General features: G+C 48.5%; 59 non-coding genes across 59 annotated transcripts; all 59 read right to left on the bottom strand.

Moving 5' to 3' along the window:
* Nucleotides 1-119: 119 nt before the first annotated feature.
* On the bottom strand, nt 120-260 carry LOC142205214 (U4 spliceosomal RNA). Its single transcript, XR_012716242.1, has one exon. It is a non-coding gene; the product is annotated as a U4 spliceosomal RNA (small nuclear RNA).
* A 204-nt stretch (nt 261-464) lies between these two features.
* On the bottom strand, nt 465-605 carry LOC142205858 (U4 spliceosomal RNA). The gene has a single exon (XR_012716815.1). It is a non-coding gene; the product is annotated as a U4 spliceosomal RNA (small nuclear RNA).
* A 204-nt stretch (nt 606-809) lies between these two features.
* Nucleotides 810-950, bottom strand: LOC142205841 (U4 spliceosomal RNA). Its single transcript, XR_012716799.1, has one exon. It is a non-coding gene; the product is annotated as a U4 spliceosomal RNA (small nuclear RNA).
* Nucleotides 951-1,154: 204 nt separating this feature from the next.
* Nucleotides 1,155-1,295, bottom strand: LOC142205884 (U4 spliceosomal RNA). Its single transcript, XR_012716839.1, has one exon. It is a non-coding gene; the product is annotated as a U4 spliceosomal RNA (small nuclear RNA).
* A 204-nt stretch (nt 1,296-1,499) lies between these two features.
* On the bottom strand, nt 1,500-1,640 carry LOC142205763 (U4 spliceosomal RNA). Its single transcript, XR_012716725.1, has one exon. It is a non-coding gene; the product is annotated as a U4 spliceosomal RNA (small nuclear RNA).
* A 203-nt stretch (nt 1,641-1,843) lies between these two features.
* LOC142205731 (U4 spliceosomal RNA) lies at nt 1,844-1,984 on the bottom strand. Its single transcript, XR_012716698.1, has one exon. It is a non-coding gene; the product is annotated as a U4 spliceosomal RNA (small nuclear RNA).
* A 204-nt stretch (nt 1,985-2,188) lies between these two features.
* On the bottom strand, nt 2,189-2,329 carry LOC142205235 (U4 spliceosomal RNA). Its single transcript, XR_012716261.1, has one exon. It is a non-coding gene; the product is annotated as a U4 spliceosomal RNA (small nuclear RNA).
* Nucleotides 2,330-2,532: 203 nt separating this feature from the next.
* LOC142205352 (U4 spliceosomal RNA) lies at nt 2,533-2,673 on the bottom strand. Its single transcript, XR_012716367.1, has one exon. It is a non-coding gene; the product is annotated as a U4 spliceosomal RNA (small nuclear RNA).
* A 204-nt stretch (nt 2,674-2,877) lies between these two features.
* LOC142205810 (U4 spliceosomal RNA) lies at nt 2,878-3,017 on the bottom strand. Its single transcript, XR_012716770.1, has one exon. It is a non-coding gene; the product is annotated as a U4 spliceosomal RNA (small nuclear RNA).
* A 204-nt stretch (nt 3,018-3,221) lies between these two features.
* LOC142205730 (U4 spliceosomal RNA) lies at nt 3,222-3,362 on the bottom strand. The gene has a single exon (XR_012716697.1). It is a non-coding gene; the product is annotated as a U4 spliceosomal RNA (small nuclear RNA).
* Nucleotides 3,363-3,566: 204 nt separating this feature from the next.
* On the bottom strand, nt 3,567-3,707 carry LOC142205729 (U4 spliceosomal RNA). The gene has a single exon (XR_012716696.1). It is a non-coding gene; the product is annotated as a U4 spliceosomal RNA (small nuclear RNA).
* A 204-nt stretch (nt 3,708-3,911) lies between these two features.
* On the bottom strand, nt 3,912-4,053 carry LOC142205218 (U4 spliceosomal RNA). Its single transcript, XR_012716245.1, has one exon. It is a non-coding gene; the product is annotated as a U4 spliceosomal RNA (small nuclear RNA).
* Nucleotides 4,054-4,251: 198 nt separating this feature from the next.
* LOC142205896 (U4 spliceosomal RNA) lies at nt 4,252-4,392 on the bottom strand. The gene has a single exon (XR_012716851.1). It is a non-coding gene; the product is annotated as a U4 spliceosomal RNA (small nuclear RNA).
* Nucleotides 4,393-4,596: 204 nt separating this feature from the next.
* On the bottom strand, nt 4,597-4,737 carry LOC142205728 (U4 spliceosomal RNA). Its single transcript, XR_012716695.1, has one exon. It is a non-coding gene; the product is annotated as a U4 spliceosomal RNA (small nuclear RNA).
* Nucleotides 4,738-4,942: 205 nt separating this feature from the next.
* Nucleotides 4,943-5,083, bottom strand: LOC142205208 (U4 spliceosomal RNA). Its single transcript, XR_012716236.1, has one exon. It is a non-coding gene; the product is annotated as a U4 spliceosomal RNA (small nuclear RNA).
* A 204-nt stretch (nt 5,084-5,287) lies between these two features.
* Nucleotides 5,288-5,428, bottom strand: LOC142205304 (U4 spliceosomal RNA). The gene has a single exon (XR_012716326.1). It is a non-coding gene; the product is annotated as a U4 spliceosomal RNA (small nuclear RNA).
* Nucleotides 5,429-5,632: 204 nt separating this feature from the next.
* LOC142205292 (U4 spliceosomal RNA) lies at nt 5,633-5,772 on the bottom strand. The gene has a single exon (XR_012716315.1). It is a non-coding gene; the product is annotated as a U4 spliceosomal RNA (small nuclear RNA).
* A 204-nt stretch (nt 5,773-5,976) lies between these two features.
* Nucleotides 5,977-6,117, bottom strand: LOC142205901 (U4 spliceosomal RNA). Its single transcript, XR_012716855.1, has one exon. It is a non-coding gene; the product is annotated as a U4 spliceosomal RNA (small nuclear RNA).
* A 204-nt stretch (nt 6,118-6,321) lies between these two features.
* On the bottom strand, nt 6,322-6,462 carry LOC142205726 (U4 spliceosomal RNA). The gene has a single exon (XR_012716694.1). It is a non-coding gene; the product is annotated as a U4 spliceosomal RNA (small nuclear RNA).
* Nucleotides 6,463-6,668: 206 nt separating this feature from the next.
* Nucleotides 6,669-6,809, bottom strand: LOC142205149 (U4 spliceosomal RNA). Its single transcript, XR_012716179.1, has one exon. It is a non-coding gene; the product is annotated as a U4 spliceosomal RNA (small nuclear RNA).
* A 203-nt stretch (nt 6,810-7,012) lies between these two features.
* Nucleotides 7,013-7,153, bottom strand: LOC142205725 (U4 spliceosomal RNA). The gene has a single exon (XR_012716693.1). It is a non-coding gene; the product is annotated as a U4 spliceosomal RNA (small nuclear RNA).
* A 203-nt stretch (nt 7,154-7,356) lies between these two features.
* On the bottom strand, nt 7,357-7,498 carry LOC142205212 (U4 spliceosomal RNA). The gene has a single exon (XR_012716240.1). It is a non-coding gene; the product is annotated as a U4 spliceosomal RNA (small nuclear RNA).
* A 205-nt stretch (nt 7,499-7,703) lies between these two features.
* LOC142205724 (U4 spliceosomal RNA) lies at nt 7,704-7,844 on the bottom strand. The gene has a single exon (XR_012716692.1). It is a non-coding gene; the product is annotated as a U4 spliceosomal RNA (small nuclear RNA).
* Nucleotides 7,845-8,050: 206 nt separating this feature from the next.
* LOC142205288 (U4 spliceosomal RNA) lies at nt 8,051-8,190 on the bottom strand. The gene has a single exon (XR_012716311.1). It is a non-coding gene; the product is annotated as a U4 spliceosomal RNA (small nuclear RNA).
* Nucleotides 8,191-8,396: 206 nt separating this feature from the next.
* Nucleotides 8,397-8,534, bottom strand: LOC142205338 (U4 spliceosomal RNA). The gene has a single exon (XR_012716358.1). It is a non-coding gene; the product is annotated as a U4 spliceosomal RNA (small nuclear RNA).
* A 204-nt stretch (nt 8,535-8,738) lies between these two features.
* On the bottom strand, nt 8,739-8,879 carry LOC142205857 (U4 spliceosomal RNA). Its single transcript, XR_012716814.1, has one exon. It is a non-coding gene; the product is annotated as a U4 spliceosomal RNA (small nuclear RNA).
* Nucleotides 8,880-9,083: 204 nt separating this feature from the next.
* Nucleotides 9,084-9,221, bottom strand: LOC142205341 (U4 spliceosomal RNA). The gene has a single exon (XR_012716361.1). It is a non-coding gene; the product is annotated as a U4 spliceosomal RNA (small nuclear RNA).
* A 201-nt stretch (nt 9,222-9,422) lies between these two features.
* Nucleotides 9,423-9,561, bottom strand: LOC142205287 (U4 spliceosomal RNA). The gene has a single exon (XR_012716310.1). It is a non-coding gene; the product is annotated as a U4 spliceosomal RNA (small nuclear RNA).
* Nucleotides 9,562-9,767: 206 nt separating this feature from the next.
* Nucleotides 9,768-9,905, bottom strand: LOC142205264 (U4 spliceosomal RNA). Its single transcript, XR_012716288.1, has one exon. It is a non-coding gene; the product is annotated as a U4 spliceosomal RNA (small nuclear RNA).
* A 202-nt stretch (nt 9,906-10,107) lies between these two features.
* Nucleotides 10,108-10,250, bottom strand: LOC142205303 (U4 spliceosomal RNA). The gene has a single exon (XR_012716325.1). It is a non-coding gene; the product is annotated as a U4 spliceosomal RNA (small nuclear RNA).
* Nucleotides 10,251-10,454: 204 nt separating this feature from the next.
* On the bottom strand, nt 10,455-10,595 carry LOC142205223 (U4 spliceosomal RNA). The gene has a single exon (XR_012716250.1). It is a non-coding gene; the product is annotated as a U4 spliceosomal RNA (small nuclear RNA).
* A 203-nt stretch (nt 10,596-10,798) lies between these two features.
* LOC142205340 (U4 spliceosomal RNA) lies at nt 10,799-10,939 on the bottom strand. The gene has a single exon (XR_012716360.1). It is a non-coding gene; the product is annotated as a U4 spliceosomal RNA (small nuclear RNA).
* Nucleotides 10,940-11,143: 204 nt separating this feature from the next.
* On the bottom strand, nt 11,144-11,284 carry LOC142205799 (U4 spliceosomal RNA). The gene has a single exon (XR_012716760.1). It is a non-coding gene; the product is annotated as a U4 spliceosomal RNA (small nuclear RNA).
* Nucleotides 11,285-11,488: 204 nt separating this feature from the next.
* On the bottom strand, nt 11,489-11,629 carry LOC142205723 (U4 spliceosomal RNA). Its single transcript, XR_012716691.1, has one exon. It is a non-coding gene; the product is annotated as a U4 spliceosomal RNA (small nuclear RNA).
* Nucleotides 11,630-11,833: 204 nt separating this feature from the next.
* Nucleotides 11,834-11,974, bottom strand: LOC142205722 (U4 spliceosomal RNA). The gene has a single exon (XR_012716690.1). It is a non-coding gene; the product is annotated as a U4 spliceosomal RNA (small nuclear RNA).
* A 204-nt stretch (nt 11,975-12,178) lies between these two features.
* On the bottom strand, nt 12,179-12,319 carry LOC142205721 (U4 spliceosomal RNA). Its single transcript, XR_012716689.1, has one exon. It is a non-coding gene; the product is annotated as a U4 spliceosomal RNA (small nuclear RNA).
* Nucleotides 12,320-12,523: 204 nt separating this feature from the next.
* Nucleotides 12,524-12,664, bottom strand: LOC142205720 (U4 spliceosomal RNA). The gene has a single exon (XR_012716688.1). It is a non-coding gene; the product is annotated as a U4 spliceosomal RNA (small nuclear RNA).
* A 204-nt stretch (nt 12,665-12,868) lies between these two features.
* On the bottom strand, nt 12,869-13,009 carry LOC142205719 (U4 spliceosomal RNA). The gene has a single exon (XR_012716687.1). It is a non-coding gene; the product is annotated as a U4 spliceosomal RNA (small nuclear RNA).
* A 204-nt stretch (nt 13,010-13,213) lies between these two features.
* LOC142205718 (U4 spliceosomal RNA) lies at nt 13,214-13,354 on the bottom strand. Its single transcript, XR_012716686.1, has one exon. It is a non-coding gene; the product is annotated as a U4 spliceosomal RNA (small nuclear RNA).
* Nucleotides 13,355-13,558: 204 nt separating this feature from the next.
* Nucleotides 13,559-13,699, bottom strand: LOC142205717 (U4 spliceosomal RNA). The gene has a single exon (XR_012716685.1). It is a non-coding gene; the product is annotated as a U4 spliceosomal RNA (small nuclear RNA).
* Nucleotides 13,700-13,903: 204 nt separating this feature from the next.
* LOC142205715 (U4 spliceosomal RNA) lies at nt 13,904-14,044 on the bottom strand. Its single transcript, XR_012716684.1, has one exon. It is a non-coding gene; the product is annotated as a U4 spliceosomal RNA (small nuclear RNA).
* Nucleotides 14,045-14,248: 204 nt separating this feature from the next.
* On the bottom strand, nt 14,249-14,389 carry LOC142205714 (U4 spliceosomal RNA). The gene has a single exon (XR_012716683.1). It is a non-coding gene; the product is annotated as a U4 spliceosomal RNA (small nuclear RNA).
* A 206-nt stretch (nt 14,390-14,595) lies between these two features.
* LOC142205713 (U4 spliceosomal RNA) lies at nt 14,596-14,736 on the bottom strand. Its single transcript, XR_012716682.1, has one exon. It is a non-coding gene; the product is annotated as a U4 spliceosomal RNA (small nuclear RNA).
* Nucleotides 14,737-14,939: 203 nt separating this feature from the next.
* LOC142205712 (U4 spliceosomal RNA) lies at nt 14,940-15,080 on the bottom strand. The gene has a single exon (XR_012716681.1). It is a non-coding gene; the product is annotated as a U4 spliceosomal RNA (small nuclear RNA).
* A 204-nt stretch (nt 15,081-15,284) lies between these two features.
* LOC142205711 (U4 spliceosomal RNA) lies at nt 15,285-15,425 on the bottom strand. Its single transcript, XR_012716680.1, has one exon. It is a non-coding gene; the product is annotated as a U4 spliceosomal RNA (small nuclear RNA).
* A 204-nt stretch (nt 15,426-15,629) lies between these two features.
* On the bottom strand, nt 15,630-15,770 carry LOC142205710 (U4 spliceosomal RNA). Its single transcript, XR_012716679.1, has one exon. It is a non-coding gene; the product is annotated as a U4 spliceosomal RNA (small nuclear RNA).
* A 204-nt stretch (nt 15,771-15,974) lies between these two features.
* LOC142205709 (U4 spliceosomal RNA) lies at nt 15,975-16,115 on the bottom strand. Its single transcript, XR_012716678.1, has one exon. It is a non-coding gene; the product is annotated as a U4 spliceosomal RNA (small nuclear RNA).
* A 204-nt stretch (nt 16,116-16,319) lies between these two features.
* LOC142205708 (U4 spliceosomal RNA) lies at nt 16,320-16,460 on the bottom strand. Its single transcript, XR_012716677.1, has one exon. It is a non-coding gene; the product is annotated as a U4 spliceosomal RNA (small nuclear RNA).
* A 204-nt stretch (nt 16,461-16,664) lies between these two features.
* On the bottom strand, nt 16,665-16,805 carry LOC142205706 (U4 spliceosomal RNA). The gene has a single exon (XR_012716676.1). It is a non-coding gene; the product is annotated as a U4 spliceosomal RNA (small nuclear RNA).
* A 204-nt stretch (nt 16,806-17,009) lies between these two features.
* Nucleotides 17,010-17,150, bottom strand: LOC142205705 (U4 spliceosomal RNA). The gene has a single exon (XR_012716675.1). It is a non-coding gene; the product is annotated as a U4 spliceosomal RNA (small nuclear RNA).
* A 204-nt stretch (nt 17,151-17,354) lies between these two features.
* LOC142205703 (U4 spliceosomal RNA) lies at nt 17,355-17,495 on the bottom strand. Its single transcript, XR_012716674.1, has one exon. It is a non-coding gene; the product is annotated as a U4 spliceosomal RNA (small nuclear RNA).
* Nucleotides 17,496-17,699: 204 nt separating this feature from the next.
* Nucleotides 17,700-17,840, bottom strand: LOC142205702 (U4 spliceosomal RNA). Its single transcript, XR_012716673.1, has one exon. It is a non-coding gene; the product is annotated as a U4 spliceosomal RNA (small nuclear RNA).
* A 204-nt stretch (nt 17,841-18,044) lies between these two features.
* Nucleotides 18,045-18,185, bottom strand: LOC142205274 (U4 spliceosomal RNA). Its single transcript, XR_012716298.1, has one exon. It is a non-coding gene; the product is annotated as a U4 spliceosomal RNA (small nuclear RNA).
* A 198-nt stretch (nt 18,186-18,383) lies between these two features.
* On the bottom strand, nt 18,384-18,524 carry LOC142205879 (U4 spliceosomal RNA). The gene has a single exon (XR_012716835.1). It is a non-coding gene; the product is annotated as a U4 spliceosomal RNA (small nuclear RNA).
* Nucleotides 18,525-18,728: 204 nt separating this feature from the next.
* LOC142205701 (U4 spliceosomal RNA) lies at nt 18,729-18,869 on the bottom strand. The gene has a single exon (XR_012716672.1). It is a non-coding gene; the product is annotated as a U4 spliceosomal RNA (small nuclear RNA).
* Nucleotides 18,870-19,073: 204 nt separating this feature from the next.
* LOC142205248 (U4 spliceosomal RNA) lies at nt 19,074-19,214 on the bottom strand. Its single transcript, XR_012716273.1, has one exon. It is a non-coding gene; the product is annotated as a U4 spliceosomal RNA (small nuclear RNA).
* Nucleotides 19,215-19,418: 204 nt separating this feature from the next.
* Nucleotides 19,419-19,559, bottom strand: LOC142205700 (U4 spliceosomal RNA). The gene has a single exon (XR_012716671.1). It is a non-coding gene; the product is annotated as a U4 spliceosomal RNA (small nuclear RNA).
* Nucleotides 19,560-19,763: 204 nt separating this feature from the next.
* On the bottom strand, nt 19,764-19,904 carry LOC142205820 (U4 spliceosomal RNA). Its single transcript, XR_012716780.1, has one exon. It is a non-coding gene; the product is annotated as a U4 spliceosomal RNA (small nuclear RNA).
* A 204-nt stretch (nt 19,905-20,108) lies between these two features.
* On the bottom strand, nt 20,109-20,249 carry LOC142205699 (U4 spliceosomal RNA). The gene has a single exon (XR_012716670.1). It is a non-coding gene; the product is annotated as a U4 spliceosomal RNA (small nuclear RNA).
* Nucleotides 20,250-20,373: the final 124 nt, after the last annotated feature.

Raw genomic sequence — 20,373 nt, 5'->3', positions numbered from 1 at the left:
TGCAAGGCATTCTGGGAGTGGAATAATTCAGGGCGGGGCTTCCCTGCCTCTTTCACCCCCGTGGGCGAAGCGGCACCGCTTTCCAAAGGTTTCTTCTAATGTTTGTACAAGAAATGAAGTCTCCTGAGAGACTAGCAAAAATTGCCAAAGCTGACTATATTTCAAGTCATCAAGGCGGGGTATTGGGTTTAGTTTTCAATTAGCAATAATCACGCATCGGTTACACCTCATGGGCCATGATATTGCCACTGCGCAAAGCTAAAGGTTTCCAGGTGCCCATGTTATTGACCCTCGTTAGGAGGAGCCTAGTAAAGCCATGGCGAAAGAAAACGGACCCCTCCCTTCTGCAAGGCATTCTGGGAGTGGAATAATTCAGGGCGGGGCTTCCCTGCCTCTTTCACCCCCGTGGGTGAAGCGGCACCGCTTTCCAAAGGTTTCTTCTAATGTTTGTACAAGAAATGAAGTCTCCTGAGAGACTAGCAAAAATTGCCAAAGCTGACTATATTTCAAGTCATCAAGGCGGGGTATTGGGTTTAGTTTTCAATTAGCAATAATCAAGCCTCGGTTACACCTCATGGGCCATGATATTGCCACTGCGCAAAGCTAACGGTTTCCAGGTGCCCATGAAATTGACCCTCGTTAGGAGGAGCCTAGTAAAGCCATGGCGAAAGAAAACTGACCCCTCCCTTCTGCAAGGCATTCTGGGAGTGGAATAATTCAGGGCGGGGCTTCCCTGCCTGTTTCACCCCCGTGGGCGAAGCGGCTCCTCTTTGCAAACGTTTCTTCTAATGTTTGTACAAGAAATGAAGTCTCCTGAGAGACTAACAAAAATTGCCAAAGCTGACTATATTTCAAGTCTTCAAGGCGGGGTATTGGGTTTAGTTTTCAATTAGCAATAATCACGCCTCGGTTACACCTCATGGGCCATGATATTGCCACTGCGCAAAGCTAAAGGTTTCCAGGTGCCCATGAAATTGACCCTCGTTAGGAGGAGCCTAGTAAAGCCATGGCGAAAGAAAACGGACCCCTCCCTTCTGCAACACATTCTGGGAGTGGAATAATTCAGGGCGGGGCTTCCCTGCCTGTTTCACCCCCGTGGGCGAAGCGGCTCCGCTTTCCAAAGGTTTCTTCTAATGTTTGTACAAGAAATGAAGTCTCCTGAGAGACTAGCAAAAATTGCCAAAGCTGACTATATTTCAAGTCATCAAGGCGGGGTATTGGGTTTAGTTTTCAATTAGCAATAATCACGCCTCAGTTACACCTCATGGGCCATGATATTGCCACTGCGCAAAGCTAAAGGTTTCCAGGTGCCCATGAAATTGACCCTCGTTAGGAGGAGCCTAGTAAAGCCATGGCGAAAGAAAACGGACCCCTCCCTTCTGCAAGGCATTCTGGGAGTGGAATAATTCAGGGCGGGGCTTCCCTGCCTGTTTCACCCCCGTGGGCGAAGCGGCTCCGCTTTCCAAAGGTTTCTTCTAATGTTTGTACAAGAAATGAAGTCTCCTGAGAGACTAGCAAAAATTGCCAAAGCTGACTATATTTCAAGTCATCATGGCGGGGTATTGGGTTTAGTTTTCAAGTAGCAATAATCACGCCTCGGTTACACCTCATGGGCCATGATATTGCCACTGCGCAAAGCTAAAGGTTTCCAGGTGCTTAGTTATTGACCCTCGTTAGGAGGAGCCTAGTAAAGCCATGGCGAAAGAAAACGGACCCCTCCCTTCTGCAAGGCATTCTGGGAGTGGAATAATTCAGGGCGGGGCTTCCCTGCCTGTTTCACCCCCGTGGGCGAAGCGGCTCCGCTTTCCAAACGTTTCTTCTAATGTTTGTACAAGAAATGAAGTCTCCTGAGAGACTAGCAAAAATTGCCAAAGCTGACTATATTTCAAGTCATCAAGGCGGGGTATTGGGTTTAGTTTTCAATTAGCAATAATCACGCCTCGGTTACACCTCATGGGCCATGATATTGCCACTGCGCAAAGCTAACGGTTTCCAGGTGCCCATGAAATTGACCCTCGTTAGGAGGAGCCTAGTAAAGCCATGGCGAAAGAAAACGGACCCCTCCCTTCTGCAAGGCATTCTGGGAGTGGAATAATTCAGGGCGGGGCTTCCCTGCCTGTTTCACCCCCGTGGGCGAAGCGGCTCCGCTTTCCAAAGGTTTCTTCTAATGTTTGTACAAGAAATGAAGTCTCCTGAGAGACTAGCAAAAATTGCCAAAGCTGACTATATTTCAAGTCATCATGGCGGGGTATTGGGTTTAGTTTTCAATTAGCAATAATCACGCCTCGGTTACACCTCATGGGCCATGATATTGCCACTGCGCAAAGCTAAAGGTTTCCAGGTGCTTAGTTATTGACCCTCGTTAGGAGGAGCCTAGTAAAGCCATGGCGAAAGAAAACGGACCCCTCCCTTCTGCAAGGCATTCTGGGAGTGGAATAATTCAGGGCGGGGCTTCCCTGCCTGTTTCACCCCCGTGGGCGAAGCGGCTCCGCTTTCCAAACGTTTCTTCTAATGTTTGTACAAGAAATGAAGTCTCCTGAGAGACTAGCAAAAATTGCCAAAGCTGACTATATTTCAAGTCATCAAGGCGGGGTATTGGGTTTAGTTTTCAATTAGCAATAATCACGCCTCGGTTACACCTCATAGGCCATGATATTGCCACTGCGCAAAGCTAAAGGTTTCCAGGTGCCCATGAAATTGACCCTCGTTAGGAGGAGCCTAGTAAAGCCATGGCGAAAGAAAACGGACCCCTCCCTTCTGCAAGGCATTCTGGGAGTGGAATAATTCAGGGCGGGGCTTCCCTGCCTGTTTCACCCCCGTGGGCGAAGCGGCTCCGCTTTCCAAAGGTTTCTTCTAATGTTTGTACAAGAAATGAAGTCTCCTGAGAGACTAGCAAAAATTGCCAAGCTGACTATATTTCAAGTCATCAAGGCGGGGTTTTGGGTTTAGTTTTCAATTAGCAATAATCACGCCTCGGTTACACCTCATGGGCCATGATATTGCCACTGCGCAAAGCTAAAGGTTTCCAGGTGCCCATGAAATTGACCCTCGTTAGGAGGAGCCTAGTAAAGCCATGGCGAAAGAAAACGGACCCCTCCCTTCTGCAAGGCATTCTGGGAGTGGAATAATTCAGGGCGGGGCTTCCCTGCCTGTTTCACCCCCGTGGGCGAAGCGGCTCCGCTTTCCAAACGTTTCTTCTAATGTTTGTACAAGAAATGAAGTCTCCTGAGAGACTAGCAAAAATTGCCAAAGCTGACTATATTTCAAGTCATCAAGGCGGGGTATTGGGTTTAGTTTTCAATTAGCAATAATCACGCCTCGGTTACACCTCATGGGCCATGATATTGCCACTGCGCAAAGCTAAAGGTTTCCAGGTGCCCATGTTATTGACCCTCGTTAGGAGGAGCCTAGTAAAGCCATGGCGAAAGAAAACGGACCCCTCCCTTCTGCAAGGCATTCTGGGAGTGGAATAATTCAGGGCGGGGCTTCCCTGCCTGTTTCACCCCCGTGGGCGAAGCGGCTCCGCTTTCCAAAGGTTTCTTCTAATGTTTGTACAAGAAATGAAGTCTCCTGAGAGACTAGCAAAAATTGCCAAAGCTGACTATATTTCAAGTCATCAAGGCGGGGTATTGGGTTTAGTTTTCAATTAGCAATAATCACGCCTCGGTTACACCTCATGGGCCATGATATTGCCACTGCGCAAAGCTAAAGGTTTCCAGGTGCCCATGAAATTGACCCTCGTTAGGAGGAGCCTAGTAAAGCCATGGCGAAAGAAAACGGACCCCTCCCTTCTGCAAGGCATTCTGGGAGTGGAATAATTCAGGGCGGGGCTTCCCTGCCTGTTTCACCCGCGTGGGAGAAGCGGCTCCGCTTTCCAAACGTTTCTTCTAATGTTTGTACAAGAAATGAAGTCTCCTGAGAGACTAGCAAAAATTGCCAAAGCTGACTATATTTCAAGTCATCAAGGCGGGGTATTGGGTTTAGTTTTCAATTAGCAATAATCACGCCTCGGTTACACCTCATGGGCCATGATATTGCCAACTGCGCAAAGCTAAAGGTTTCCAGGTGCCCATGAAATTGACCCTCGTTAGGAGGAGCCTAGTAAAGCGAAAGAAAACGGACCCCTCCCTTCTGCAAGGCATTCTGGGAGTGGAATAATTCAGGGCGGGGCTTCCCTGCCTGTCTCACCCCCGTGGGCGAAGCGGCTCCGCTTTCCAAAGGTTTCTTCTAATGTTTGTACAAGAAATGAAGTCTCCTGAGAGACTAGCAAAAATTGCCAAAGCTGACTATATTTCAAGTCATCAAGGCGGGGTATTGGGTTTAGTTTTCTATTAGCAATAATCACGCCTCGGTTACACCTCATGGGCCATGATATTGCCACTGCGCAAAGCTAAAGGTTTCCAGGTGCCCATGAAATTGACCCTCGTTAGGAGGAGCCTAGTAAAGCCATTGCGAAAGAAAACGGACCCCTCCCTTCTGCAAGGCATTCTGGGAGTGGAATAATTCAGGGCGGGGCTTCCCTGCCTGTTTCACCCCCGTGGGCGAAGCGGCTCCGCTTTCCAAAGGTTTCTTCTAATGTTTGTACAAGAAATGAAGTCTCCTGAGAGACTAGCAAAAATTGCCAAAGCTGACTATATTTCAAGTCATCAAGGCGGGGTATTGGGTTTAGTTTTCAATTAGCAATAATCACGCCTCGGTTACACCTCATGGGCCATGATATTGCCACTGCGCAAAGCTAACGGTTTCCAGGTGCCCATGAAATTGACCCTCGTTAGGAGGAGCCTAGTAAAGCCATGGCGAAAGAAAACGGACCCCTCCCTTCTGCAAGGCATTCTGGGAGTGGAATAATTCAGGGCGGGGCTTCCCTGCCTGTTTCACCCCCCGTGGGCGAAGCGGCTCCGCTTTCCAAAGGTTTCTTCTAATGTTTGTACAAGAAATGAAGTCTCCTGAGAGACTAGCAAAAATTGCCAAAGCTGACTATATTTCAAGTCATCAAGGTGGGGTATTGGGTTTAGTTTTCAATTAGCAATAATCACGCCTCGGTTACACCTCATGGGCCATGATATTGCCACTGCGTAAAGCTAAAGGTTTCCAGGTGCCCATGAAATTGACCCTCGTTAGGAGGAGCCTAGTAAAGCCATGGCGAAAGAAAACGGACCCCTCCCTTCTGCAAGGCATTCTGGGAGTGGAATAATTCAGGGCGGGGCTTCCCTGCCTGTTTCACCCCCGTGGGCGAAGCGGCTCCGCTTTCCAAAGGTTTCTTCTAATGTTTGTACAAAAAATGAAGTCTCCTGAGAGACTAGCAAAAATTGCCAAAGCTGACTATATTTCAAGTCATCAAGGCGTGGTATTGGGTTTAGTTTTCAATTAGCAATAATCACGCCTCGGTTGCAGCTCATGGGCCATGATATTGCCACTGCGCAAAGCTAAAGGTTTCCAGGTGCCCATGAAATTGACCCTCGTTAGGAGGAGCCTAGTAAAGCCATGGCGAAAGAAAACGGACCCCTCCCTTCTGCAAGGCATTCTGGGAGTGGAATAATTCAGGGCGGGGCTTCCCTGCCTGTTTCACCCCCGTGGGCGAAGCGGCTCCGCTTTCCAAACGTTTCTTCTAATGTTTGTACAAGAAATGAAGTCTCCTGAGAGACTAGCAAAAATTGCCAAAGCTGACTATATTTCAAGTCATCAAGGCGGGGTATTGGGTTTAGTTTTCAATTAGCATAATCACGCCTCGGTTACACCTCATGGGCCATGATATTGCCACTGCGCAAAGCTAAAGGTTTCCAGGTGCCCATGAAATTGACCCTCGTTAGGAGGAGCCTAGTAAAGCCATGGCGAAAGAAAACGGACCCCTCCCTTCTGCAAGGCATTCTGGGAGTGGAATAATTCAGGGCGGGGCTTCCCTGCCTGTTTCACCCCCGTGGGCGAAGCGGCTCCGCTTTCCAAAGGTTTCTTCTAATGTTTGTACAAGAAATGAAGTCTCCTGAGAGACTAGCAAAAATTGCCAAAGCTGACTATATTTCAAGTCATCAAGGCGGGGTATTGGGTTTAGTTTTCAATTAGCAATAATCACGCCTCGGTTACACCTCATGGGCCATGATATTGCCACTGTGCAAAGCTAAAGGTTTCCAGGTGCCCATGTATTGACCCTCGTTAGGAGGAGCCTAGTAAAGCCATGGCGAAAGAAAACGGACACTCTCCCTTCTGCAAGGCATTCTGGGAGTGGAATAATTCAGGGCGGGGCTTCCCTGCCTGTTTCACCCCCGTGGGCGAAGCGGCACCGCTTTCCAAAGGTTTCTTCTAATGTTTGTACAAGAAATGAAGTCTCCTGAGAGACTAGCAAAAATTGCCAAAGCTGACTATATTTCAAGTCATCAAGGCGGGGTATTGGGTTTAGTTTTCAATTAGCAATAATCACGCCTCGGTTACACCTCATGGGCCATGATATTGCCACTGCGCAAAGCTAACGGTTTCCAGGTGCCCATGAAATTGACCCTCGTTAGGAGGAGCCTAGTAAAGCCATGGCGAAAGAAAACGGACCCCCTCCCTTCTGCAAGGCATTCTGGGAGTGGAATAATTCAGGGCGGGGGCTTCCCTGCCTGTTTCACCCCCGTGGGCGAAGCGGCTCCGCTTTCCAAAGGTTTCTTCTAATGTTTGTACAAGAAATGAAGTCTCCTGAGAGACTAGCAAAAATTGCCAAAGCTGACTATATTTCAAGTCATCAAGGTGGGGTATTGGGTTTAGTTTTCAATTAGCAATAATCACGCCTCGGTTACACCTCATGGGCCATGATATTGCCACTGCGCAAAGCTAAAGGTTTCCAGGTGCCCATGAAATTGACCCTCGTTAGGAGGAGCCTAGTAAAGCCATGGCGAAAGAAAACGGACCCCTCCCTTCTGCAAGGCATTCTGGGAGCTGAATAATTCAGGGCGGGGCTTCCCTGCCTGTTTCACCCCCGTGGGCGAAGCGCTCCGCTTTCCAAAGGTTTCTTCTAATGTTTGTACAAGAAATGAAGTCTCCTGAGAGACTAGCAAAAATTGCCAAAGCTGACTATATTTCAAGTCATCAAGGCGGGGTATTGGGTTTAGTTTTCAATTAGCAATAATCACGCCTCGGTTACACCTCATGGGCCATGATATTGCCACTGCGCAAAGCTAACGGTTTCCAGGTGCCCATGAAATTGACCCTCGTTAGGAGGAGCCTAGTAAAGCCATGGCGAAAGAAAACGGACCCCTCCCTTCTGCAAGGCATTCTGGAGTAGAATAATTCAGGGCGGGGCTTCCCTGCCTGTTTCACCCCCGTGGGCGAAGCGGCTCCGCTTTCCAAAGGTTTCTTCTAATGTTTGTACAAGAAATGAAGTCTCCCTGAGAGACTAGCAAAAATTGCCAAAGCTGACTATATTTCAAGTCATCAAGGCGGGGTATTGGGTTTAGTTTTCAATTAGCAATAATCACGCCTCGGTTAATCCTCATGGGCCATGATATTGCCACTGCGCAAAGCTAAAGGTTTCCAGGTGCCCATAGAAATTGACCCTCGTTAGGAGGAGCCTAGTAAAGCCATGGCGAAAGAAAACGGACCCCTCCCTTCTGCAAGGCATTCTGGGAGTGGAATAATTCAGGCGGGGCTTTCCTGCCTGTTTCACCCCCGTGAGCGAAGCGGCTCCCGCTTTCCAAAGGTTTCTTCTAATGTTTGTACAAGAAATGAAGTCTCCTGAGAGACTAGCAAAAATTGCCAAAGCTGACTATATTTCAAGTCATCAAGGCGGGGTATTGGGTTTAGTTTTCAATTAGCAATAATCACGCCTCGGTTACACCTCATGGGCCATGATATTGCCACTGCGCAAAGCTAAAGGTTTCCAGGTGCCCATGAAATTGACCCTCGTTAGGAGGAGCCTAGTAAAGCCATGGCGAAAGAAATTGGACCCCTCCCTTCTGCAACGCATTCTGGGAGTGGAATAATTCAGGGCGGGGCTTCCCTGCCTGTTTCACCCCCCCGTGGGCGAAGCGGCTCCGCTTTCCAAAGGTTTCTTCTAATGTTTGTACAAGAAATGAAGTCTCCTGAGAGACTAGCAAAAATTGCCAAAGCTGACTATATTTCAAGTCATCAGGCGGGGTATTGGGTTTAGTTTTCAATTAGCAATAATCACGCATCGGTTACACCTCATGGGCCATGATATTGCCACTGCGCAAAGCTAAAGGTTTCCAGGTGCCCATGTTATTGACCCCTCGTTAGGAGGAGCCTAGTAAAGCCATGGCGAAAGAAAACGGACCCCTCCCTTCTGCAAGGCATTCTGGGAGTGGAATAATTCAGGGCGGGGCTTCCCTGCCTCTTTCACCCCCCGTGGGCGAAGCGGCACCGCTTTCCAAAGGTTTCTTCTAATGTTTGTACAAGAAATGAAGTCTCCTGAGAGACTAGCAAAAATTGCCAAAGCTGACTATATTTCAAGTAAAGGCGGGGTATTGGGTTTAGTTTTCAATTAGCAATAATCACGCATCGGTTACACCTCATGGGCCATGATATTGCCACTGCGCAAAGCTAAAGGTTTCCAGGTGCCCATGTTATTGACCCTCGTTAGGAGGAGCCTAGTAAAGCCATGGCGAAAGAAAACGGACCCCTCCCTTCTGCAAGGCATTCTGGGAGTGGAATAATTCAGGGCGGGGCTTCCCTGCCTCTTTCACCCCCGTGGGTGAAGCGGCACCGCTTTCCAAAGGTTTCTTCTAATGTTTGTACAAGAAATGAAGTCTCCTGAGAGACTAGCAAAAATTGCCAAAGCTGACTATATTTCAAGTCATCAAGGCGGGGTATTGGGTTTAGTTTTCAATTAGCAATAATCAAGCCTCGGTTACACCTCATGGGCCATGATATTGCCACTGCGCAAAGCTAACGGTTTCCAGGTGCCCATGAAATTGACCCTCGTTAGGAGGAGCCTAGTAAAGCCATGGCGAAAGAAAACTGACCCCTCCCTTCTGCAAGGCATTCTGGGAGTGGAATAATTCAGGGCGGGGCTTCCCTGCCTGTTTCACCCCCGTGGGCGAAGCGGCTCCTCTTTGCAAACGTTTCTTCTAATGTTTGTACAAGAAATGAAGTCTCCTGAGAGACTAACAAAAATTGCCAAAGCTGACTATATTTCAAGTCTTCAAGGCGGGTATTGGTTTAGTTTTCAATAGCAATAATCACCGCCTCGGTTAACCTCATGGGCCATGATATTGCCACTGCGCAAAGCTAAAGGTTTCCAGGTGCCCATGAAATTGACCCTCGTTAGGAGGAGCCTAGTAAAGCCATGGCGAAAGAAAAACGGACCCTCCCTTCTGCAACACATTCTGGGAGTGGAATAATTCAGGGCGGGGCTTCCCTGCCTGTTTCACCCCCGTGGCGAAGCGGCTCCGCTTCCAAAGGTTCTTCTAATGTTTGTACAAGAAATGAAGTCTCCTGAGAGACTAGCAAAATTGCCAAAGCTGACTATATTTCAAGTCATCAAGGCGGGTATTGGGTTTAGTTTTCAATTAGCAATAATCACGCCTCAGTTACACCTCATGGGCCATGATATTGCCACTGCGCAAAGCTAAAGGTTTCCAGGTTGCCCATGAAATTGACCCTCGTTAGGAGGAGCCTAGTAAAGCCATGGCGAAAGAAAACGGACCCCTCCCTTCTGCAAGGCATTCTGGGAGTGAATAATTCAGGGCGGGGCTTCCCTGCCTGTTTCACCCCCGTGGGCGAAGCGGCTCCGCTTTCCAAAGGTTTCTTCTAATGTTTGTACAAGAAATGAAGTCTCCTGAGGACTAGCAAAAATTGCCAAAGCTGACTATATTTCAAGTCATCATGGCGGGGTATTGGGTTTAGTTTTCAAGTAGCAATAATCACGCCTCGGTTACACCTCATGGGCCATGATATTGCCACTGCGCAAAGCTAAAGGTTCCAGGTGCTTAGTTATTGACCCTCGTTAGGAGGAGCCTAGTAAAGCCATGGCGAAAGAAACGGACCCCTCCCTTCTGCAAGGCATTCTGGGAGTGGAATAATTCAGGGCGGGGCTTCCCTGCCTGTTTCCACCCCCGTGGGCGAAGCGGCTCCGCTTTCCAAACGTTTCTTCTAATGTTTGTACAAGAAATGAAGTCTCCTGAGAGACTAGCAAAAATTGCCAAAGCTGACTATATTTCAAGTCATCAAGGCGGGGTATTGGGTTTAGTTTTCAATTAGCAATAATCACGCCTCGGTTACACCTATCATGGGCCATGATATTGCCACTGCGCAAAGCTAACGGTTTCCAGGTGCCCATGAAATTGACCCTCGTTAGGAGGAGCCTAGTAAAGCCATGGCGAAAGAAAACGGACCCCTCCCTTCTGCAAGGCATTCTGGGAGTGGAATAATTCAGGGCGGGGCTTCCCTGCCTGTTTCACCCCCGTGGGCGAAGCGGCTCCGCTTTCCAAAGGTTTCTTCTAATGTTTGTACAAGAAATGAAGTCTCCTGAGAGACTAGCAAAAATTGCCAAAGCTGACTATATTTCAAGTCATCATGGCGGGGTATTGGGTTTAGTTTTCAATTAGCAATAATCACGCCTCGGTTACACCTCATGGGCCATGATATTGCCACTGCGCAAAGCTAAAGGTTTCCAGGTGCTTAGTTATTGACCCTCGTTAGGAGGAGCCTAGTAAAGCCATGGCGAAAGAAAACGGACCCCTCCCTTCTGCAAGGCATTCTGGGAGTGGAATAATTCAGGGCGGGGCTTCCCTGCCTGTTTCACCCCCGTGGGCGAAGCGGCTCCGCTTTCCAAACGTTTCTTCTAATGTTTGTACAAGAAATGAAGTCTCCTGAGAGACTAGCAAAAATTGCCAAAGCTGACTATATTTCAAGTCATCAAGGCGGGGTATTGGGTTTAGTTTTCAATTAGCAATAATCACGCCTCGGTTACACCTCATAGGCCATGATATTGCCACTGCGCAAAGCTAAAGGTTTCCAGGTGCCCATGAAATTGACCCTCGTTAGGAGGAGCCTAGTAAAGCCATGGCGAAAGAAAACGGACCCCTCCCTTCTGCAAGGCATTCTGGGAGTGGAATAATTCAGGGCGGGGCTTCCCTGCCTGTTTCACCCCCGTGGGCGAAGCGGCTCCGCTTTCCAAAGGTTTCTTCTAATGTTTGTACAAGAAATGAAGTCTCCTGAGAGACTAGCAAAAATTGCCAAAGCTGACTATATTTCAAGTCATCAAGGCGGGGTTTTGGGTTTAGTTTTCAATTAGCAATAATCACGCCTCGGTTACACCTCATGGGCCATGATATTGCCACTGCGCAAAGCTAAAGGTTTCCAGGTGCCCATGAAATTGACCCTCGTTAGGAGGAGCCTAGTAAAGCCATGGCGAAAGAAAACGGACCCCTCCCTTCTGCAAGGCATTCTGGGAGTGGAATAATTCAGGGCGGGGCTTCCCTGCCTGTTTCACCCCCGTGGGCGAAGCGGCTCCGCTTTCCAAACGTTTCTTCTAATGTTTGTACAAGAAATGAAGTCTCCTGAGAGACTAGCAAAAATTGCCAAAGCTGACTATATTTCAAGTCATCAAGGCGGGGTATTGGGTTTAGTTTTCAATTAGCAATAATCACGCCTCGGTTACACCTCATGGGCCATGATATTGCCACTGCGCAAAGCTAAAGGTTTCCAGGTGCCCATGTTATTGACCCTCGTTAGGAGGAGCCTAGTAAAGCCATGGCGAAAGAAAACGGACCCCTCCCTTCTGCAAGGCATTCTGGGAGTGGAATAATTCAGGGCGGGGCTTCCCTGCCTGTTTCACCCCCGTGGGCGAAGCGGCTCCGCTTTCCAAAGGTTTCTTCTAATGTTTGTACAAGAAATGAAGTCTCCTGAGAGACTAGCAAAAATTGCCAAAGCTGACTATATTTCAAGTCATCAAGGCGGGGTATTGGGTTTAGTTTTCAATTAGCAATAATCACGCCTCGGTTACACCTCATGGGCCATGATATTGCCACTGCGCAAAGCTAAAGGTTTCCAGGTGCCCATGAAATTGACCCTCGTTAGGAGGAGCCTAGTAAAGCCATGGCGAAAGAAAACGGACCCCTCCCTTCTGCAAGGCATTCTGGGAGTGGAATAATTCAGGGCGGGGCTTCCCTGCCTGTTTCACCCGCGTGGGAGAAGCGGCTCCGCTTTCCAAACGTTTCTTCTAATGTTTGTACAAGAAATGAAGTCTCCTGAGAGACTAGCAAAAATTGCCAAAGCTGACTATATTTCAAGTCATCAAGGCGGGGTATTGGGTTTAGTTTTCAATTAGCAATAATCACGCCTCGGTTACACCTCATGGGCCATGATATTGCCACTGCGCAAAGCTAAAGGTTTCCAGGTGCCCATGAAATTGACCCTCGTTAGGAGGAGCCTAGTAAAGCCATGGCGAAAGAAAACGGACCCCTCCCTTCTGCAAGGCATTCTGGGAGTGGAATAATTCAGGGCGGGGCTTCCCTGCCTGTTTCACCCCCGTGGGCGAAGCGGCTCCGCTTTCCAAACGTTTCTTCTAATGTTTGTACAAGAAATGAAGTCTCCTGAGAGACTAGCAAAAATTGCCAAAGCTGACTATATTTCAAGTCATCAAGGCGGGGTATTGGGTTTAGTTTTCAATTAGCAATAATCACGCCTCGGTTACACCTCATGGGCCATGATATTGCCACTGCGCAAAGCTAAAGGTTTCCAGGTGCCCATGAAATTGACCCTCGTTAGGAGGAGCCTAGTAAAGCCATGGCGAAAGAAAACGGACCCCTCCCTTCTGCAAGGCATTCTGGGAGTGGAATAATTCAGGGCGGGGCTTCCCTGCCTGTTTCACCCCCGTGGGCGAAGCGGCTCCGCTTTCCAAACGTTTCTTCTAATGTTTGTACAAGAAATGAAGTCTCCTGAGAGACTAGCAAAAATTGCCAAAGCTGACTATATTTCAAGTCATCAAGGCGGGGTATTGGGTTTAGTTTTCAATTAGCAATAATCACGCCTCGGTTACACCTCATGGGCCATGATATTGCCACTGCGCAAAGCTAAAGGTTTCCAGGTGCCCATGAAATTGACCCTCGTTAGGAGGAGCCTAGTAAAGCCATGGCGAAAGAAAACGGACCCCTCCCTTCTGCAAGGCATTCTGGGAGTGGAATAATTCAGGGCGGGGCTTCCCTGCCTGTTTCACCCCCGTGGGCGAAGCGGCTCCGCTTTCCAAACGTTTCTTCTAATGTTTGTACAAGAAATGAAGTCTCCTGAGAGACTAGCAAAAATTGCCAAAGCTGACTATATTTCAAGTCATCAAGGCGGGGTATTGGGTTTAGTTTTCAATTAGCAATAATCACGCCTCGGTTACACCTCATGGGCCATGATATTGCCACTGCGCAAAGCTAAAGGTTTCCAGGTGCCCATGAAATTGACCCTCGTTAGGAGGAGCCTAGTAAAGCCATGGCGAAAGAAAACGGACCCCTCCCTTCTGCAAGGCATTCTGGGAGTGGAATAATTCAGGGCGGGGCTTCCCTGCCTGTTTCACCCCCGTGGGCGAAGCGGCTCCGCTTTCCAAAGGTTTCTTCTAATGTTTGTACAAGAAATGAAGTCTCCTGAGAGACTAGCAAAAATTGCCAAAGCTGACTATATTTCAAGTCATCAAGGCGGGGTATTGGGTTTAGTTTTCAATTAGCAATAATCACGCCTCGGTTACACCTCATGGGCCATGATATTGCCACTGCGCAAAGCTAAAGGTTTCCAGGTGCCCATGAAATTGACCCTCGTTAGGAGGAGCCTAGTAAAGCCATGGCAAAAGAAAACGGACCCCTCCCTTCTGCAAGGCATTCTGGGAGTGGAATAATTCAGGGCGGGGCTTCCCTGCCTGTTTCACCCCCGTGGGCGAAGCGGCTCCGCTTTCCAAACGTTTCTTCTAATGTTTGTACAAGAAATGAAGTCTCCTGAGAGACTAGCAAAAATTGCCAAAGCTGACTATATTTCAAGTCATCAAGGCGGGGTATTGGGTTTAGTTTTCAATTAGCAATAATCACGCCTCGGTTACACCTCATGGGCCATGATATTGCCACTGCGCAAAGCTAAAGGTTTCCAGGTGCCCATGAAATTGACCTTCGTTAGGAGGAGCCTAGTAAAGCCATGGCGAAAGAAAACAGACCCCTCCCTTCTGCAAGGCATTCTGGGAGTGGAATAATTCAGGGCGGGGCTTCCCTTCCTGTTTCACCCCCGTGGGCGAAGCGGCTCCGCTTTCCAAAGGTTTCTTCTAATGTTTGTACAAGAAATGAAGTCTCCTGAGAGACTAGCAAAAATTGCCAAAGCTGACTATATTTCAAGTCATCAAGGCGGGGTATTGGGTTTAGTTTTCAATTAGCAATAATCACGCCTCGGTTACACCTCATGGGCCATGATATTGCCACTGCGCAAAGCTAAAGGTTTCCAGGTGCCCATGAAATTGACCCTCGTTAGGAGGAGCCTAGTAAAGCCATGGCGAAAGAAAACGGACCCCTCCCTTCTGCAAGGCATTCTGGGAGTGGATTAATTCAGGGGGGGGGGCTTCCCTGCCTGTTTCACCCCCGTGGGCGAAGCGGCTCCGCTTTCCAAAGGTTTCTTCTAATGTTTGTACAAGAAATCAAGTCTCCTGAGAGACTAGCAAAAATTGCCAAAGCTGACTATATTTCAAGTCATCAAGGCGGGGTATTGGGTTTAGTTTTCAATTAGCAATAATCACGCCTCGGTTACACCTCATGGGCCATGATATTGCCACTGCGCAAAGCTAAAGGTTTCCAGGTGCTTAGTTATTGACCATCGTTAGGAGGAGCCTAGTAAAGCCATGGCGAAAGAAAACGGACCCCTCCCTTCTGCAAGGCATTCTGGGAGTGGAATAATTCAGGGCGGGGCTTCCCTGCGTGTTTCACCCCCGTGGGCGAAGCGACTCCGCTTTCCAAACGTTTCTTCTAATGTTTGTACAAGAAATGAAGTCTCCTGAGAGACTAGCAAAAATTGCCAAAGCTGACTATATTTCAAGTCATCAAGGCGGGGTATTGGGTTTAGTTTTCAATTAGCAATAATCACGCCTCGGTTACACCTCATGGGCCATGATATTGCCACTGCGCAAAGCTAAAGGTTTCCAGGTGCCCATGTTATTGACCCTCGTTAGGAGGAGCCTAGTAAAGCCATGGCGAAAGAAAACGGACCCCTCCCTTCTGCAAGGCATTCTGGGAGTGGAATAATTCAGGGCGGGGCTTCCCTGCCTGTTTCACCCCCGTGGGCGAAGCGGCTCCGCTTTCCAAACGTTTCTTCTAATGTTTGTACAAGAAATGAAGTCTCCTGAGAGACTAGCAAAAATTGCCAAAGCTGACTATATTTCAAGTCATCAAGGCGGGGTATTGGGTTTAGTTTTCAATTAGCAATAATCACGCCTCGGTTACACCTCATGGGCCATGATATTGCCACTGCGCAAAGCTAAAGGTTTCCAGGTGCCCATGTTATTGACCCTCGTTAGGAGGAGCCTAGTAAAGCCATGGCGAAAGAAAACGGACCCCTCCCTTCTGCAAGGCATTCTGGGAGTGGAATAATTCAGGGCGGGGCTTCCCTGCCTGTTTCACCCCCGTGGGCGAAGCGGCTCCGCTTTCCAAACGTTTCTTCTAATGTTTGTACAAGAAATGAAGTCTCCTGAGAGACTAGCAAAAATTGCCAAAGCTGACTATATTTCAAGTCATCAAGGCGGGGTATTGGGTTTAGTTTTCAATTAGCAATAATCACGCCTCGGTTACACCTCATGGGCCATGATATTGCCACTGCGCAAAGCTAAAGGTTTCCAGGTGCCCATGAAATTGACCCTCGTTAGGAGGAGCCTAGTAAAGCCATGGCGAAAGAAAACGGACCCCTCCCTTCTGCAAGGCATTCTGGGAGTGGAATAATTCAGGGCGGGGCTTCCCTGCCTGTTTCACCCCCGTGGGCGAAGCGGCTCCGCTTTCCAAACGTTTCTTCTAATGTTTGTACAAGAAATGAAGTCTCCTGAGAGACTAGCAAAAATTGCCAAAGCTGACTATATTTCAAGTCATCAAGGCGGGGTATTGGGTTTAGTTTTCAATTAGCAATAATCACGCCTCGGTTACACCTCATGGGCCATGATATTGCCACTGCGCAAAGCTAAAGGTTTCCAGGTGCCCATGAAATTGACCCTCGTTAGGAGGAGCCTAGTAAAGCCATGGCGAAAGAAAACGGACCCCTCCCTTCTGCAAGGCATTCTGGGAGTGGAATAATTCAGGGCGGGGCTTCCCTGCCTGTTTCACCCCCGTGGGCGAAGCGGCTCCGCTTTCCAAAGGTTTCTTCTAATGTTTGTACAAGAAATGAAGTCTCCTGAGAGACTAGCAAAAATTGCCAAAGCTGACTATATTTCAAGTCATCAAGGCGGGGTATTGGGTTTAGTTTTCAATTAGCAATAATCACGCCTCGGTTACACCTCATGGGCCATGATATTGCCACTGCGCAAAGCTAAAGGTTTCCAGGTGCCCATGAAATTGACCCTCGTTAGGAGGAGCCTAGTAAAGCCATGGCAAAAGAAAACGGACCCCTCCCTTCTGCAAGGCATTCTGGGAGTGGAATAATTCAGGGCGGGGCTTCCCTGCCTGTTTCACCCCCGTGGGCGAAGCGGCTCCGCTTTCCAAACGTTTCTTCTAATGTTTGTACAAGAAATGAAGTCTCCTGAGAGACTAGCAAAAATTGCCAAAGCTGACTATATTTCAAGTCATCAAGGCGGGGTATTGGGTTTAGTTTTCAATTAGCAATAATCACGCCTCGGTTACACCTCATGGGCCATGATATTGCCACTGCGCAAAGCTAAAGGTTTCCAGGTGCCCATGTTATTGACCCTCGTTAGGAGGAGCCTAGTAAAGCCATGGCGAAAGAAAACGGACCCCTCCCTTCTGCAAGGCATTCTGGGAGTGGAATAATTCAGGGCGGGGCTTCCCTGCCTGTTTCACCCCCGTGGGCGAAGCGGCTCCGCTTTCCAAAGGTTTCTTCTAATGTTTGTACAAGAAATGAAGTCTCCTGAGAGACTAGCAAAAATTGCCAAAGCTGACTATATTTCAAGTCATCAAGGCGGGGTATTGGGTTTAGTTTTCAATTAGCAATAATCACGCCTCGGTTACACCTCATGGGCCATGATATTGCCACTGCGCAAAGCTAAAGGTTTCCAGGTGCCCATGAAATTGACCCTCGTTAGGAGGAGCCTAGTAAAGCCATGGCGAAAGAAAACGGACCCCTCCCTTCTGCAAGGCATTCTGGGAGTGGAATAATTCAGGGCGGGGCTTCCCTGCCTGTTTCACCCCCGTGGGCGAAGCGGCTCCGCTTTCCAAACGTTTCTTCTAATGTTTGTACAAGAAATGAAGTCTCCTGAGAGACTAGCAAAAATTGCCAAAGCTGACTATATTTCAAGTCATCAAGGCGGGGTATTGGGTTTAGTTTTCAATTAGCAATAATCACGCCTCGGTTACACCTCATGGGCCATGATATTGCCACTGCGCAAAGCTAAAGGTTTCCAGGTGCCCATGAAATTGACCCTCGTTAGGAGGAGCCTAGTAAAGCCATGGCGAAAGAAAACGGACCCCTCCCTTCTGCAAGGCATTCTGGGAGTGGAATAATTCAGGGCGGGGCTTCCCTGCCTGTTTCACCCCCGTGGGCGAAGCGGCTCCGCTTTCCAAAGGTTTCTTCTAATGTTTGTACAAGAAATGAAGTCTCCTGAGAGACTAGCAAAAATTGCCAAAGCTGACTATATTTCAAGTCATCAAGGCGGGGTATTGGGTTTAGTTTTCAATTAGCAATAATCACGCCTCGGTTACACCTCATGGGCCATGATATTGCCACTGCGCAAAGCTAAAGGTTTCCAGGTGCCCATGAAATTGACCTTCGTTAGGAGGAGCCTAGTAAAGCCATGGCGAAAGAAAATGGACCCCTCCCTTCTGCAAGGCATTCTGGGAGTGGAATAATTCAGGGCGGGGCTTCCCTGCCTGTTTCACCCCCGTGGGAGAAGCGGCTCCGCTTTCCAAACGTTTCTTCTAATGTTTGTACAAGAAATGAAGTCTCCTGAGAGACTAGCAAAAATTGCCAAAGCTGACTATATTTCAAGTCATCAAGGAGGGGTATTGGGTTTAGTTTTCATTTAGCAATAATCATGCCTCGGTTACACCTCATGGGCCATGATATTGCCACTGCGCAAAGCTAAAGGTTTCCAGGTGCCCATGAAATTGACCTTCGTTAGGAGGAGCCTAGTAAAGCGAAAGAAAACAGACCCCTCCCTTCTGCAAGGCATTCTGGGAGTGGAATAATTCAGGGCGGGGCTTCCCTGCCTGTTTCACCCCCGTGGGAGAAGCGGCTCCGCTTTCCAAAGGTTTCTTCTAATGTTTGTACAAGAAATGAAGTCTCCTGAGAGACTAGCAAAAATTGCCAAAGCTGACTATATTTCAAGTCATCAAGGCGGGGTATTGGGTTTAGTTTTCAATTAGCAATAATCACGCCTCGGTTACTCCTCATGGGCCATGATATTGCCACTGCGCAAAGCTAAAGGTTTCCAGGTGCCCATGAAATTGACCCTCGTTAGGAGGAGCCTAGTAAAGCCATGGCGAAAGAAAACGGACCCCTCCCTTCTGCAAGGCATTCTGGGAGTGGAATAATTCAGGGCGGGGCTTCCCTGCCTGTTTCACCCCCGTGGGCGAAGCGGCTCCGCTTTCCAAAGGTTTCTTCTAATGTTTGTACAAGAAATGAAGTCTCCTGAGAGACTAGCAAAAATTGCCAAAGCTGACTATATTTCAAGTCATCAAGGCGGGGTATTGGGTTTAGTTTTCAATTAGCAATAATCACGCCTCGGTTACACCTCATGGGCCATGATATTGCCACTGCGCAAAGCTAAAGGTTTCCAGGTGCCCATGAAATTGACCCTCGTTAGGAGGAGCCTAGTAAAGCCATGGCGAAAGAAAACGGACCCCTCCCTTCTGCAAGGCATTCTGAGAGTGGAATAATTCAGGGCGGGGCTTCCCTGCCTGTTTCACCCCCGTGGGCGAAGCGGCTCCGCTTTCCAAAGGTTTATTCTAATGTTTGTACAAGAAATGAAGTCTCCTGAGAGACTAGCAAAAATTGCCAAAGCTAACTATATTTCAAGTCATCAAGGCGGGGTATTGGGTTTAGTTTTCAATTAGCAATAATCACGCATCGGTTACACCTCATGGGCCATGATATTGCCACTGCGCAAAGCTAAAGGTTTCCAGGTGCCCATGAAATTGACCCTCGTTAGGAGGAGCCTAGTAAAGCCATGGCGAAAGAAAACGGACCCCTCCCTTCTGCAAGGCATTCTGGGAGTGGAATAATTCAGAGCGGGGCTTCCCTGCCTGTTTCACCCCCGTGGGCGAAGCGGCTCCGCTTTCCAAAGGTTTCTTCTAATGTTTGTACAAGAAATGAAGTCTCCTGAGAGACTAGCAAAAATTGCCAAAGCTGACTATATTTCAAGTCATCAAGGCGGGGTATTGGGTTTAGTTTTCAATTAGCAATAATCACGCCTCGGTTACACCTCATGGGCCATGATATTGCCACTGCGCAAAGCTAAAGGTTTCCAGGTGCCCATGTTATTGACCCTCGTTAGGAGGAGCCTAGTAAAGCCATGGCGAAAGAAAACGGACCCCTCCCTTCTGCAAGGCATTCTGGGAGTGGAATAATTCAGGGCGGGGCTTCCCTGCCTGTTTCACCCCCGTGGGCGAAGCGGCTCCGCTTTCCAAACGTTTCTTCTAATGTTTGTACAAGAAATGAAGTCTCCTGAGAGACTAGCAAAAATTGCCAAAGCTGACTATATTTCAAGTCATCAAGGCGGGGTATTGGGTTTAGTTTTCAATTAGCAATAATCACGCCTCGGTTACACCTCATGGGCCATGATATTGCCAATGCGCAAAGCTAAAGGTTTCCAGGTGCCCATGTTATTGACCCTCGTTAGGAGGAGCCTAGTAAAGCCATGGCGAAAGAAAACGGACCCCTCCCTTCTGCAAGGCATTCTGGGAGTGGAATAATTCAGGGCGGGGCTTCCCTGCCTGTTTCACCCCCGTGGGCGAAGCGGCTCCGCTTTCCAAAGGTTTCTTCTAATGTTTGTACAAGAAATGAAGTCTCCTGAGAGACTAGCAAAAATTGCCAAAGCTGACTATATTTCAAGTCATCAAGGCGGGGTATTGGGTTTAGTTTTCAATTAGCAATAATCACGCCTCGGTTACACCTCATGGGCCATGATATTGCCACTGCGCAAAGCTAAAGGTTTCCAGGTGCCCATGAAATTGACCCTCGTTAGGAGGAGCCTAGTAAAGCCATGGCGAAAGAAAACGGACCCCTCCCTTCTGCAAGGCATTCTGGGAGTGGAATAATTCAGGGCGGGGC

The sequence above is a fragment of the Leptodactylus fuscus genome, chromosome 5 (assembly GCF_031893055.1).
Source record: "Leptodactylus fuscus isolate aLepFus1 chromosome 5, aLepFus1.hap2, whole genome shotgun sequence".
In the NCBI taxonomy this organism is placed as follows: Eukaryota; Metazoa; Chordata; class Amphibia; order Anura; family Leptodactylidae; genus Leptodactylus; species Leptodactylus fuscus.
This window is presented reverse-complemented; position numbering and strand designations above follow the sequence as displayed.